We start from the raw sequence: 13,600 nt of genomic DNA on the forward strand, positions 1-13,600 counted from the left end.
TAATTGCAAGAACAGACCTTATCAGTCCTTGGATAATTGCCAGGCTGAGACCTTCCAGTCCCAAAGCTGTAAATTAATTCCTGACAAGGAGTTCGTGCCACTATAAGTAAATCTTCAGAAGGAAATACAAATTATTGTCTCCTGCAACCACCACTCCCCTTTTGCTTCTATTTATTCCCCAGGAAGGGGCCATTCAGTGTCCCCATATGTTTTTCTTCCCGAGTCAGCCCCTGTTCCTCAGTTGTTCTTCGCTCCTGATAGCTCTGCTCATATGCGCATCTGGAACAGGCCCCAGCTGTTCTTCTTCCCCACTTATCTCCAACTCCGAAGGCATCTGGGAAATGTCAGACGGCTCTGGCTCCATCTCTGCTTCCAATGCAGAGAATCCATCAGAGTCTTCTCCAGACTCCAGGACTGGCCCAAGTTCCTCCCCAACCTCCTCACCAGAGGTGGTATTCAGCAGGTTCTGACCAGTTCTGGAGAACCAGTAGTGGAAATTTTGAGTAGTTCAGAGAACCGGCAAATCCCACCTCTGACTGGAGATTTTACAGTATCCTTCCCCTGCCACGCCCACCAAGCCACACCCCCAAGCCATGCCCACAGAACTGGTGGTAAAAAAAATTGAATCCCACCCCTGCTCCTCACCATTCAAGTCTGCCACCAGCTCTGCTGGCATCTGGCGAGGCACAACAGTTGCATCTTCCAATCTTTCTGAGCAAATATATGTTTTCAGAATATACTGATGCCTGAGAATCCTTCTGTTTTAATTCTGTGCAAAGGATGACAGTAACACTTTCAGGACTTACGGAGAACGGAAAGTAAAACGACAGAGGAAATTAGCTATGGTGGGTGGGGGGAAAGATGAATATATAAACTCTACCTATCTTTTTATTAGGGACAGTTTCCCTTTCAAGGATTCTCTTGGTAAAATATTGCCCCTGCGTGATCCCTCATTTGGGAAGTCTTCTAAATAATGCTAGAGCTATGATCAATATTCAAGGCATTGAGAGCTTCTATCTGCCAGCATAACTTACTCTAATACACATGCATATTAATGCCTGTGCTTAAAACAGAAAAGTAACAGTCAGTGCACAGCCTGATTTTTTTTTATACCTGCAGCTGCTGCATGACATTGTTTTGTGAATTATATTGTTTGAGTCAAACTATATAATTTTGTCAACCACCTTTCTTTGGCTCTTAAATCTGTGATGACATGTTGCTGCAGAGTTTAACAAAAATGTAGTTGACAAAGACAGAATACAGTAGAATCTTTAGTAGTGTGACAGCCGGGGCTTTTAACTAGCATAAAACAATAAATATTTGTTTTATTTAATATTATTTTTTAATAATGTTCTTAATGGGTGCATTAAGCCTTTGCAAGTATTGCAGGTACCAATTTTGCCAAATAAATAAATAAACACACAATATTTTTCTGGGTCTGAAAATTTCAACCCCGTTCCTTTTAATGATATTATGTCATCAGTTACTTCTTTATGAATCCTAGGCAAGACTCAAACAGAAAGTGTAATCCAGCCTTTAGAGAGAGAAAAAAGATTAGCCAAATCTGGTATGCATCACAAAGCAACTTCTTTTGTTAAGGAGGTCCAATTCTGTAACCCCTATTCTTCTTCAAAGAAATAATAGAAAAGAGATGGATAAATAAAGGTGTATTTAAAGAGAAATAAAATCTGATTTAAAGTTTTAAATTAGATTACTTTTTAAAAAAAACCATCTTCACAATCTGTTACCAAAATAAGTGTAAACCTTCGCTTATATTTTTATCCAAAAGAAATGAAAATATAAAAGCCCCTGCCTTGACATGGAATTAAACACACAAGGCTGGCCAGCAGAAAGAGAAGCTAATTTGTTGGGAAAGGCAGAATTACTAGCTTCACAGAGAGAACTATTAATATGCCTGGGGAAGAGGCATATGGCAATCTGAATTAATCTGAAATATACCAGCTTGGTGACCAAAAAAAGTTACACATGAAATCTAATATGGAGAATTACTACACAACTGGAGCAGAAGCATCCAGTTTGGTCAGGCTGACAGTAACTATTAACCTCTGCATCAGTGATCATGTGCAGGACAAGAAAAAAATTGTGCTAGTATCTGTCAGGGCTACATGCTCAGCCCCCAGCATTTTCAACTAAAATGTTGGAAAAGCAGATATGCTAAGCCAGGTGCCCACCATCGGTTGCTATAAAAGCCTTGATCCGAAATATGATGTGCCACTTGTTTTCTTGACCCCAACTGAAGGAAGATTGTGACAGTCAGGAGAAACTATGCAACTGTTCTGACCCAGCTCCCCAAACTCAATTAATCCTCTGAAGTTATCTCAAAGATTCCTTTATATAGGAGCGCCAGCAGCCCCGGCAAAAAGTTTCTCTCTCACCGCAAGCTAACAAGTCCATCTGACTGGGAGATGATCTATTCATCTCCGCCCCCCTCCCGCCTTTTATCCCCAGGGCTAGGGTGGGGCTTTCTTCCCAAGGATCGGCCCACGGATTTCCACTGCTCTCCTCTCCTCTGCCTTCTGCGCATCTGCATGTCAGGCAATGGACCCAGCTGTTCCTCCTCTTCCTGATCAGCCACCTGGGGGCTGTTGATTCTCCATCTATGGGCTGATGGACAGCTCCGCCTCTGTCTCTCTCTGTCTCTGTCTCTCTCTCTGTCTCTCTCTCTCTGCCAGCTCCATCCCCTCTTCCCACTCAGAGCTCCCACGTTGGCCTGATGCTGACCCTGACTCTCACACCTTCTCCTCTGATTCGGCTGCTGGAGGGCTACCAGCCGGACAACAATAACACAACAAATGGCAAAGCCAAAATGTACTATCCTGAGACAAGATCAAAGGTACTGATTCTGTACTCAGAGGCCAAAGCCAAGGTAGTACCAGTATTTTATAGTATAATACATTATTTTAACCCCACACCTTCTCATTAGCAAAAGGAAGAAAAATCCCCCACAAAACCGCTTGATAGGCCCCATTTAAAACAAGAATTTATTCAGCGGCCATATATATATATAGTAATCTACATTGGAAAAAAAATGCATTTTCTTCTACAGCCAGTTTTTTTCTCACAAAAACACTGTGCTGAGGTCTCCAAACCTACTGACACCACTCTGATAGAATGCAAATTGTTTTTTTTTAAACCAGGCCTATAAAAGCCTCTGCTTGTAGCTGTTGTCAGAGTAATGCTTTGTATAAAGAATATGAATCTGAAATCATTCCTAAAAGGATTCTCAGTGGTCTAGTGAGCTTCTTGCCTTTCCTCTTTCATGTCTGCATGTTTGTATTTCGGATTCTGTTTGAAGGAATATCAATGTCCACCTTTTATTTTTTTTTAAAAATCAAGCAAAGGAAAGGATTTGTTTCTGTCTTGTTTGAAAATGGCACTGAGCTCCTCGTTGGGGGTCTGTGGAGGCCAGCCAGAGCTCTCTTCCTCATGTAAACTTTTCAATAGCATTCAGGTTTTTGTTTTGATAAATACTCCCAAGAAATCCAAGCTCCGAAAACACATTTCTTAGAAGCTCTCCATAATGAAATAGTGATAATACAAAAAATAAATGGTAAATGCAGCCTTATCTAGTCTTCCTTTGATCTGGCAATAATTGCTTATCATCACATGCAGAAGCCTCCTTATAATGCTGCTGTTGCCTCTGCCATCTCTTTCAGAGATCCACGGTCCTTAAGTAAAGCAATTTGGTTCAATAAATCCATTTGTAATAATCTGGTGAAACGTGTAGCGCCCTCTAGTGTAGCCTGCTGGTAAAGCCCTTCCATCAAGAAGGCCTAGGGGTTTTCCTGTGTTTGGAACCATGCTTCTATTATGGCAGCTCGAGGAGGAACAAGAGAAAGGAATGCACTCAGCCAAGACCAAAAAATAAATAAAATAAAAACATGGATCATTGCTGTATTTGTTTTCTAAAAAGAAGCTTCTAGCCACCGAGAAGCCTTTGCTCTCAGGCAGGATCAAAAATGCAAAGATAAGGCACCACTGGACAGCTCTCGCCACTCCTTTATGTAAATAAACAAAACCTTGTGCTACATGGCACCAAAGGGAGCACAAGCAACTGCGTATTTGTCAACTATTTCAAGGAATGAATCGAGAACTAGCGTATTCGCTGGAGAATATGTTCCATCAATGGAAATAAAAATGCCAGCAAAAGAAAGGGGATACAAAATCCGGTTGAAAAGCAATCATAGCTTTGAAGGTCTCTGAAGAAATACTTGGATAGTAGTTGAACAATATCTTTCTTGGGATCCAGCAAATAGCACCAGAAAGAAGGTTCAAGCTTTTTCATTCGACAGAACTTTCCCCTGACTAGATGTTACAGATGGTAGAGGATAAATAGGGAATATATTTCAGAGTTTTTGGTTAATCGCAAACTGCAGATGGTGGACTGGCCAGCATTAGCCAGTTGTTGACAGATGATGTCCATAGTGAGATTTTCTTGTATATTGCTAGTAAAAATGCTCTTTATGCGCAGAAATAAAGAGGGCCCTCTTGCTGACGTTTCAACCAGGAAGAAGAGTGATTTTCTGAGAAAATAACAAGCAGAGTTCATTCATTAGTTACACTAATTAAATGCATCACTGACCTTTTTGTTCCTACCCACTGGTTTCATGTAATATGTACCATCCCATAACATCCTTTAGCACAGGGGTCTCCAACCTTGGCAACTTTAAGTCTTGTGGACTTCAACTCCCAAAAGGAATTCTGGGAGTTGAAGTCCAGAAGTCTTAAAGTTGCCAAGGTTGGAGACCCCTGCTTTAGCATGTGCTTATCTTGAAATTCAGGAGGTATGTTTTCATCATTCTTATAAACTTTTGAGTGCAAAGATCAAGGAAAACCAGCTTGACTGATTCTTGTCAGTTTAACTGCTTATTATTCCTCCCTGTCTAAGAAATTTAGGGACTGGAGACAAAAATTCTCCAAACTGCTGATATCAGTAGGATTGAGAAAGAAACGCTTGAGCTCCCAACATATTAAACAATTTCATGCAATGCACAAACAATTAATATTTCTGTTTTATCAATCAGTAGTAGAACAAGTGTTAGATTAAGCATAGAACTTCGTATTGCCACAAAATATGGCATCGTCTCCCAATACAATTCATACAGCAGTACTACGAGTACAAAGAATACTTTTTCTGTTCAAATTATTTTTCTTTTGAAATGTGTGAGTAAGCAGAAGGATATTAGCACACAGCAAATGTGAAGAGAGAAATGCACTTATCATTTTAGATTGCTCCTGGTCTTCAAAAGTTGCTGAGTGGGGAGCTATATGGAGATCTGGCTTTATTAGAATGCTCTAAATATATACCCATTGTGTCATGTGATATACTAAGTGTCTGCAAGCTTCTTCCATCATCCTAACTACATACCACAAAATGAAATTCGAAACACATCATTATATTATGAAAAGATGCAAGTGTGTTGATAAAAACTGCAGTGTTTAGATGGTACTTGTGTTGTATTTAGGTAAATGCCATACTGAGCATAATAACAAGAGGTAGTTATGTCTGGTGTCCTGATATTTCTGATGGCTTTTAAGACTATCCTTGTAAATTAGAAAATAAAGCACCTCAAGATATTTAACAAAAGATATTTAAGAAAAATAACTTAGGTTGCAAAGGATGGATTATATAAAAAGTTGCAAATATATATTTTAAGGTACAATTAATATACCAGTTAATCAATAAACATTCAATTCACTCTTGGACTTAATGAGGAGATGAAATTATTTACATATATTGCTATTCATACTGTAACCATAAATCTTAAAAATCATAAGAAAACATGAACATGACCCTCTATCAAAATCTGCCACCTTTGTTTTGTTTTTCCTCCTCTATAAAAGTAATATTTAAATCCTACTGGAAAAAAAGCATTCCCCATTAATAATTTTGTTAAAAAATGAAATACACATAACAGAGGCTGGCAAACTAACAAGTTTTCTGCTTGTGGTGTATCACAGAAAATGTCTTATAAATTGAAATCTAATTGGATCACTGTTGCATATACTAAAAAAATTACTACAGAAATGTTTAAAAAGAGTCTATGGCTTCTGTCACAGAGAATTGGAATGGCAATTTGAAGTACCTATGTATTATCTGGAGATCACATAATATCTCTATCTATCTCCATAATGTTACTTTTCATCCATAACTCTAAGATTCAGGAAAGAGGTGAGGGGAGTATTTTGAAGAAAATTAAATGCCAACATATAAAACCTGTTTTAGAAGAATTTCATTTTTAGACAAACTCTTTGTCTCTGAAATGAATAATTATACTTCATCTCCAGAACTTTCTTTCTAGTGATGTCATTTAAAACAGAATAGGGATTTTATCCAACTCCTTCTTTTTTGCCCATCTTAAGGTATCTGTGGAGTGAACAAAAGACAAAGACAAACATAATCAAATTCTAACATCAGCTAAAATAGTCACAACTAAATTTGGTATTTGACAAAACTGCCCAGTTCCATCACTCTCAAAGGGATATCACCTTGGCTAGTTTTATGAAACTAGTTTTATGAAAACCTCAGCCCTTTGACTGAGCAGTGAACTAGCTCTGCTCATGTCCAACATTATCTTTTCTACTCTTACACCTTTCAAGGTACATTACAGCCAGGGGTGGGATTTAATTTTTTTAACAACTGGTTCTGTGGGCATGGCTTAGTTGGTGGGTGTGGCTTGGTGGTCATGTGACTGGGTGGGCGTGGCCAACTCGACATGACTCATGTCAAGGGGCATTTCTCCTCACCTGGCCTTTCACAACAGTGGGGATGCTGCAATGGTCATAAGTGTGAAAAATGGTCATAAGTCACTTTTTTCAGTGCCATTGTAACTTTGAATGGTTACTAAATGAACTGTTGTAAGTCAAGGATTACCTGTACAAAAATACAAAAAGCTTCTTTGCTTGCAAAAAGCTGCCCTAAATACCAATCATTAGATTAAAAATACCTGCAAGCCGGAGTTACAAATCAGGCAGGGTGCCAGAGTACCTTGAGGAATTAAAATAGTTAAAATGCAGTGATAACTATCAGCAGCCAACTCTTGCTCATAAAGTGAAACCCTTTAGCAGAGAGGTCATTTAAGCTTTCCAGAAAGAGCACACCCAGGAGAAGCAATCCTTAGATCCATTTGCACCACTTAAAGATACCAGCTGGTCTCACTCAGCTCACAAGATATCCTAAGGAAATCATCCAGATTTAAGGAAAGGTCACATGCCCCCCAGAAAGGCAGTAAAAAAATCAGTGCCAAGCTTGCATCCTGCCTCTTGGAAGTACACCCCAAAAGGACAGTGCCAGATACCACTAAAGCAGTGAAGGAAGACCCCCCCCTCCCCAAATAGAGAAAAAAACCATGAGGCAGGAAAAATGCAAACACAATACAAATAATTAAATCACAAAAGTAGCTGTTGCTTGTTGAAGCTGAATAGGGAAAAATTTCCCATCAATAAACACAAGATTAAACTTTCACCAAAAACCAGTTGTAGACCAAAACTCAGAAAGAGTATGCAAACTCACGTTTGAATGCCAATCTTTCTAGCTAGTGAAGAAAGCCTTGCTGAATGTCACTCATCTTGGTTCCCTGTCATTAAAAGCTTCTTTCCGACAGCTCTGCTTCATTATTCAATTATTTCTTCAAAGTGCTGATTGTCCAGGGAAGTATTTCCTCCCAACAGCAGTGTAAAAATCTTAAAACAACCCTTCCCCTTTAAGAAAGTCAAGCCCCAGAAGCTCTGGAGATAGGAAGTCTAGGCATACTGGCAAGAATGTAATAAGGGTGGAAAAAAAACAAAAGGAGATTGCTTCTAACTACCGGTTCCCCGAACTGTTTAGAAAGTTAACAAGGGGTTCTATAGAACTGGTCAGAACCGGTAGAATCCCACCCCTGATTACAGCCATTCCTTCTTAAGCAGTGGCTTCATTCCTACAGATGTGATAAAGAGAAATAAAATGGCTGGTGTTGTATATACTTTTTGTTATGCATCAAATATTTTATATTTTGTGTGTGTGTATGATGTGTGAAAAGTGAAAAGTTGAGCCAAATGACATGCTACAATTTTACATGCAATATGGCATGTAATTGCTAATTATAGATATGGGACAATCCTTTTTGAGATTATTACATTCTAAATATAGAAGTCTATCTCTAGCAATAGTCTATGCTTGGAATTTTAAAATAATTTTATTTGGTTTAGATAACCTCACCCTTCTGGCCTTCTAGAAGGCTCTGAAGATCTAATTTCCCCCCCTAGGGAAAAGAACAGAAAGCAGGTTAGTACAGCCCAATATGTATATTTTAGTGTTGTGGGTTATTAATTATTCAGTGCCTTAGTTATTGTGTTAAGTTTATGCTTTTAATTATACTTTTTTTGTAATGATTTTTATATACAATTTTTTTCTGCATTGGCTATTAACTGCCCAGAGTTATTTGTTTAAGGAGGAAGTGCAGGGGAAAGGGTATGAGGATGAAGAACTATAAATTCCTTGAGTAGATAGGTGGCTATATAAATTTGTTAAATAAATAAACTGTACAGGCATTGAACTGGGTTTCATGTTGACAAGGAAAATAGCTGATAGCCAAAACTGTCCTCATTCATGACATCCTTGCAATAATATTTAAAAATTCAAAAGGTAAAGTTAAAATAGCAAATGCACTTAGACTTATATACCACTCCACAGTGCTTTACAGCCCTCTCTAAGCGGTTTATAGAGTCAACATATTGCCCCCAACAATCTGAGTCTTCATTTTACTGACCTTGGAAGGATGGAAGGCTGAGTCAACCTTGAACATGTCAGGATTGAACTTCTGGCAGGGGGCAGAGTCAGCCTCAATACTGTATTCTAACCACTGTGCCACCACATAGTGACATACAGTGGAAGCTCCATCCCTTTCAATAATATGAAATAGCCTATAGTACACAATAGAATAGTATATAATACCCTGCAATGATATATGTAACACCCATCAAACCCAGGTCCTTAGAAAGGGCTTGATAGATAGACAAAAATGTCAAATCCAGTCTCAACATCTGTCTGACTGTGACGAACCATAATAATGTGTACAAAAAAGATAGGGTTTGCACTATAACATCACAATGGATGTTTCAGCATTTCTCCTTCCTTGTTTCCCTTCTCTGGATGCCCATCTTCCCTTGGTTGAATAGTGCACCAATTTCATTACTTTCTCGTGGCTCCAAGAAATATTTCAAGAGCCATGACTGAAAAATATAAGAGAGGAAAACACAATTTCATCCTTAGTAAGTGGCCACTTTGCTCAGATAGTTCCAATTGATCAGTCCATATGTGGCATAGTTCAGCAAAACTACTAAACCTGTTTCTGTGACAAAAGTAAGAAATGAGATTGGTCTATAAAATCTGATTTTTTTCAGCCAAAGGGACAGTGTTGTATAGGCAGAAGAGAGATGATTGAATCAAGGAAGGAAGGAAGGAAGGAAGGAAGGAAGGAAGGAAGGAAGGAAGGAAGGAAGGAAGGAAGGAAGGAAGGAAGACTAATAATCACTGAGTCATAGGAAAAGGCATATCAAATACAGTATCTGAATGTTTTGCTGCCAGTAATTAAAAGCATTGGCCAACAAACTCAATCTTCTTTTCCATCTAACATTTGTTTCTTTTTTTAAAAAAATGTACATTTAACACAGACACAATCCACAAATGTATGAGGGGGGGGAAATATTCTGATCTCTCACAGTCTAGCAAAATCTAACTTGCGGAAGGTGCATAAAATGCAGACCTATAAAATACTGACCCCTGATTGAAACTTTAATTAGAACCTCATTCTCAATTAAAGATTCTCCACTTCAGTGAGGTAATTGCCTAGGAAAACTGGCTGCACATTTCATTATAGCACGCAGCTATAATTTAAAAATCTGGGACATGAGAAAAGGGACCACTTCTGCCTTTAAAGAGTTATAGCAAATGCCGGAACGAAGTGCCAACTCTGGTTAGTTGGCTGCTTGCAAAGTAGCTCTTGAGGTTTAGGGTATATGCTTTTAGTTAATTTTATTGATCAAACCTTATACCGTCACAGGTAACAGCATACTTTTCACTACTTAAAAACCTTAAGTTGCTCTCACTAGCAAAAATTGCACCACTGAGCGTGCCCTATTTGCAGAGGCCACATACAGATACCTTATCTTGAGTTTAGCCTAGGACCAGCCAATATGTTAAGTGAATGAGGGAGTAGGCATTTTAATGTGTTTATTTGTTTATTCATATAATTTATCTGTTGTTTCTGAAAGGCTCTAGTTGATTCATATAATATGTGAGGTGAGCAGAACATAGTTGAGTTATTTGGAAGAATACAGAAATGGGGCTGATGGGTTTTTTTGTTTTTTTTTACAAAGGCTGCTTGAACTAAGAGACTATATTAGATATGTTACATTCTGGAATGAGGAATATAAAAGAGACCTAATTGCCGATTTCTATGGGAAAGAGGTTTTGCTGAACGTGTCAAAATGGATTGGGCTATGACACTTTCATCCTATGCAATATAACCTCTGTCTCCAATCCAAAATCCAGAGTTGTGTCATATGTTTCCAAAACTTACACACAATATGTGGAACTTATACCTTAAAAGAGCTTATACTGGCAAATCCTGGCTATTAAAAACTATGCCTTGGAAACATGTATGTGGTATGAAATAACCTCAAGGAGATTTACATTAAGGAGCCTGCACTGGAGAAATGTATGTTACTAAGAATAAGCTCAGGGAGATTTGCACACCAAAAAAGTTTTCTCGGAGAACAACATCAAGGAGAAATCTGTCTATCTAAATGTATGGTTATAAGTTGAGGACTACCTGTATTTGGAAGGTTAGGTTTTTTATAATGGGCATATTTTTTTCTAAGTACCTAGTTTTTCACACAAGTTCCACATAATATATGTTTATCACGGGTCTTCAAACTTGGGAGCTTTAAGAATTGTGGACTTCAACTCCCAGAATTCCTCCTCCAGTCATGTTAGCTCAGGATTTCTGGGAGTTGAAGTCCACAAGTCTTAAAGCTGCCAAGTTTGAAGACCCTTGCTCTAAAGGAATATACATAAACATATATTATGTAGAACTTGTGTCAAAAACTAGGTGCTTAGAAAAAAATATACCAATTATAAAAAAGCTAGCCTACCAAATACACGTAGTCCTCAACTTACAACTATTCGTTTAGGGACCATTCAGAGTTATAACGGCACTGAAAAAAACGGACTTACAACCAGTGAAACTGTTACAGATCCCCATAGTCAGCGATCAGAATTCAGGCACTTGGCAGCCGACATGTGTTTACCACAGTTGTAGTGTCCCAGGGTCATTTGATCACCATTTGCAACTTCCCCAACCAGATTCTGACCAGCCAGGTCCAGCAGGGGTGGGATTCAATCGGCATTACTACTGGTTTGGTGATTACGTTTTGCGCACGCCTCTTTTTCCCTGCTTTTTCAACCTCAGCTGTGCCGCGCAAAGCAGCTGAGGTTGAAAAAGCAGGAAATAAAGGACAGGTAAGAGCCCGGGTGGGCGGGTGGGCCAAACAGCAGCAAACACAGAACCAGTTCAGTGTCTGCTGTTCTTCAGAGCTACCGGCTCTATAGAACCAGGCAGAACCAGTAGCATCCCAATGGGGAAAGCCAGATTTACTTAACAATAGTATGATTCATTCAACACCTGTAGTGAGTCGCTTAACAACCATGCCAAAAAAAATTAAAAAGTCATAAAATCAGACACAACAGGATTACCTGTTACTGTCCTATTAATCCAAACAGAAAAATGACTTTAAAAAAGGAAACTTATACTCAAAATAGGCTATTTATTATTTATTTATTTATTTTATTTTGATTTGTCAATCGCTTTCAAGATAATAGGTATAAGTATATACATAGTTATGAATACATGAAATGGGTACATATAAGAAAAATAAAAGAAACAATAGGACAGGGACGGTAGGCACGTTGGTGCGTCTCAAATGAGGATTACAGGAAAAAGATTTATCCTGGATTGAATAAAACTGAGGTAACATTTTGTGTCTGACATCCGTCCATATAATGCAGGCCAAACCTGTTGCTCTTTCTGCTTTTTGCAGGAACTTCATTCCTATCACAGAGAATAGGGAGTGTCTTTCTAACTACACTGTATGCATCATGATACACGGTATACAAATATCAGGTTGCAGGCAGGATGATAGGAGAAAATAATATTTTTAAACGTTTAGAAATATGTGTACATCTGGTGAATGTATCTGGTGATATATATACGTATATCATATTCCCCCGGGGACAGGAGCACTGGAATATCTACTATCGTACAATCTGCTTCGGTCCCCGTGGAAAGCGGGTATAAAATGTCTCTATAAACCGAATGGTGAACCAACCATATGGATGCAACTCTTGGAAGCAACTACAATGTTAAGAGAAGAGGCATTTTGCATCAGTCCCAAGTCTAAAACAGTGAAACCTCTTTTTCTTCCTCTTCTCTTTTTTTCCCCCACTGCTTCCATGCAGCTTTCACACACACACACACACACACACACACACACACACACACACACATCTTTCAGCACATTCGAGAGAGGGATAATACATCAAAAGAAATTAAGAGCCATAAACAAGGGGAGGAAATTGCCGAGATTATTAAACGAGATGCAGAATCTGTGAAGCAGAAAGATTGCAGGGAAGCTGTTCCAAGGCAACCCTTTATGCAAATTAGAAGTCTTTTCCATCACTGGAGCCAAATCGTTCGAAGAGACCGAAAAGAGGCAGCTGGAAGTGAATAAGAGGCCCGTCTGTTGAAACTGCCCTCCATCACCTGTCCATGTGTTCTTCTATTAGAGTTACATGCAAGTCCCCAAGCATGCCACTCAACCAAATTAATGTTCAAGAACTCATTTCTGAGAAGGATGAAACTTAGTGTTCTGTCTGCAATTTTTATCTTGGCATTGGCTGCTTTTCCTCATAATTATAGTCAGTTGTCCTCTTCCAGCAAGGAGCTTTCCAGGAGTATAGAGAAGTAATTTTGAAACAACCATGAAATGCCTGCTCTGAAAAATAAAATGAAATGGCTGATACCCTTATAAAAAAAAATTCACCACCAAGAAAAAGCTGGAGTCCCAAAATTGGGACAGCTGAATATGCCGAGTATAAATATAGAAACTTTCTTCCGAACTCAGGGATGTCCTCAGGATAGGGTCAAAAGAGACAAAATGGACGCCATGATGATATGATGGAAACTGTTTTGCTGGTTTCAGGTGTGGCTTGGTATAAAGCAGCGGTGTCAAACTCAAGGCCCGGGGCCCATGTCCGGCCCACAGGGTGCTTAGATCTGGCCCGTGGGGCTGTCCTGGAAACAGCAAAGGGAGCTCCGTTTTCGCTGGCAGAAGGTTGCAGGAGGCTGCCTCAGGTGAAAATGGAGCTCAGGAGTGCTCAGGCCACCACAGGCACCCACGACACGAGTGATGTTGAGCTGGCCACGCTCACCCTGGTCACGCCCCCAAGATCAAACACAACCCTGATGCGGTCCTCAATGAAATCGAGTTTGGCACCCCTGGTATAAAGAAAGAAAAAATCCAGGTATTTACCTAGATA

General features: G+C 39.2%; 1 protein-coding gene across 2 annotated transcripts in view; it reads left to right on the forward strand.

The window, feature by feature from the left end:
• Positions 1-13,600, forward strand: part of LINGO2 (leucine rich repeat and Ig domain containing 2) — a 784,226-nt gene that overhangs the window by 737,079 nt on the left and 33,547 nt on the right. The window contains exon 1 of one of the 2 annotated variants that reach the window (XM_087957606.1): positions 8,216-8,287. The exons of the other annotated variant lie outside the window; for it this stretch is intronic. The gene's annotated coding sequence lies outside the window, so the exon portion shown is untranslated. Of the gene's footprint in view, positions 1-8,215; positions 8,288-13,600 lie in introns of those variants that run through there. 2 annotated transcript variants of the gene reach the window in all.

The sequence above is a fragment of the Notechis scutatus genome, chromosome 2 (assembly GCF_049901735.1).
Source record: "Notechis scutatus isolate UNSWTSFEM ecotype Mainland chromosome 2, rNotScu1.2, whole genome shotgun sequence".
Taxonomy (NCBI): domain Eukaryota; kingdom Metazoa; phylum Chordata; class Lepidosauria; order Squamata; family Elapidae; genus Notechis; species Notechis scutatus.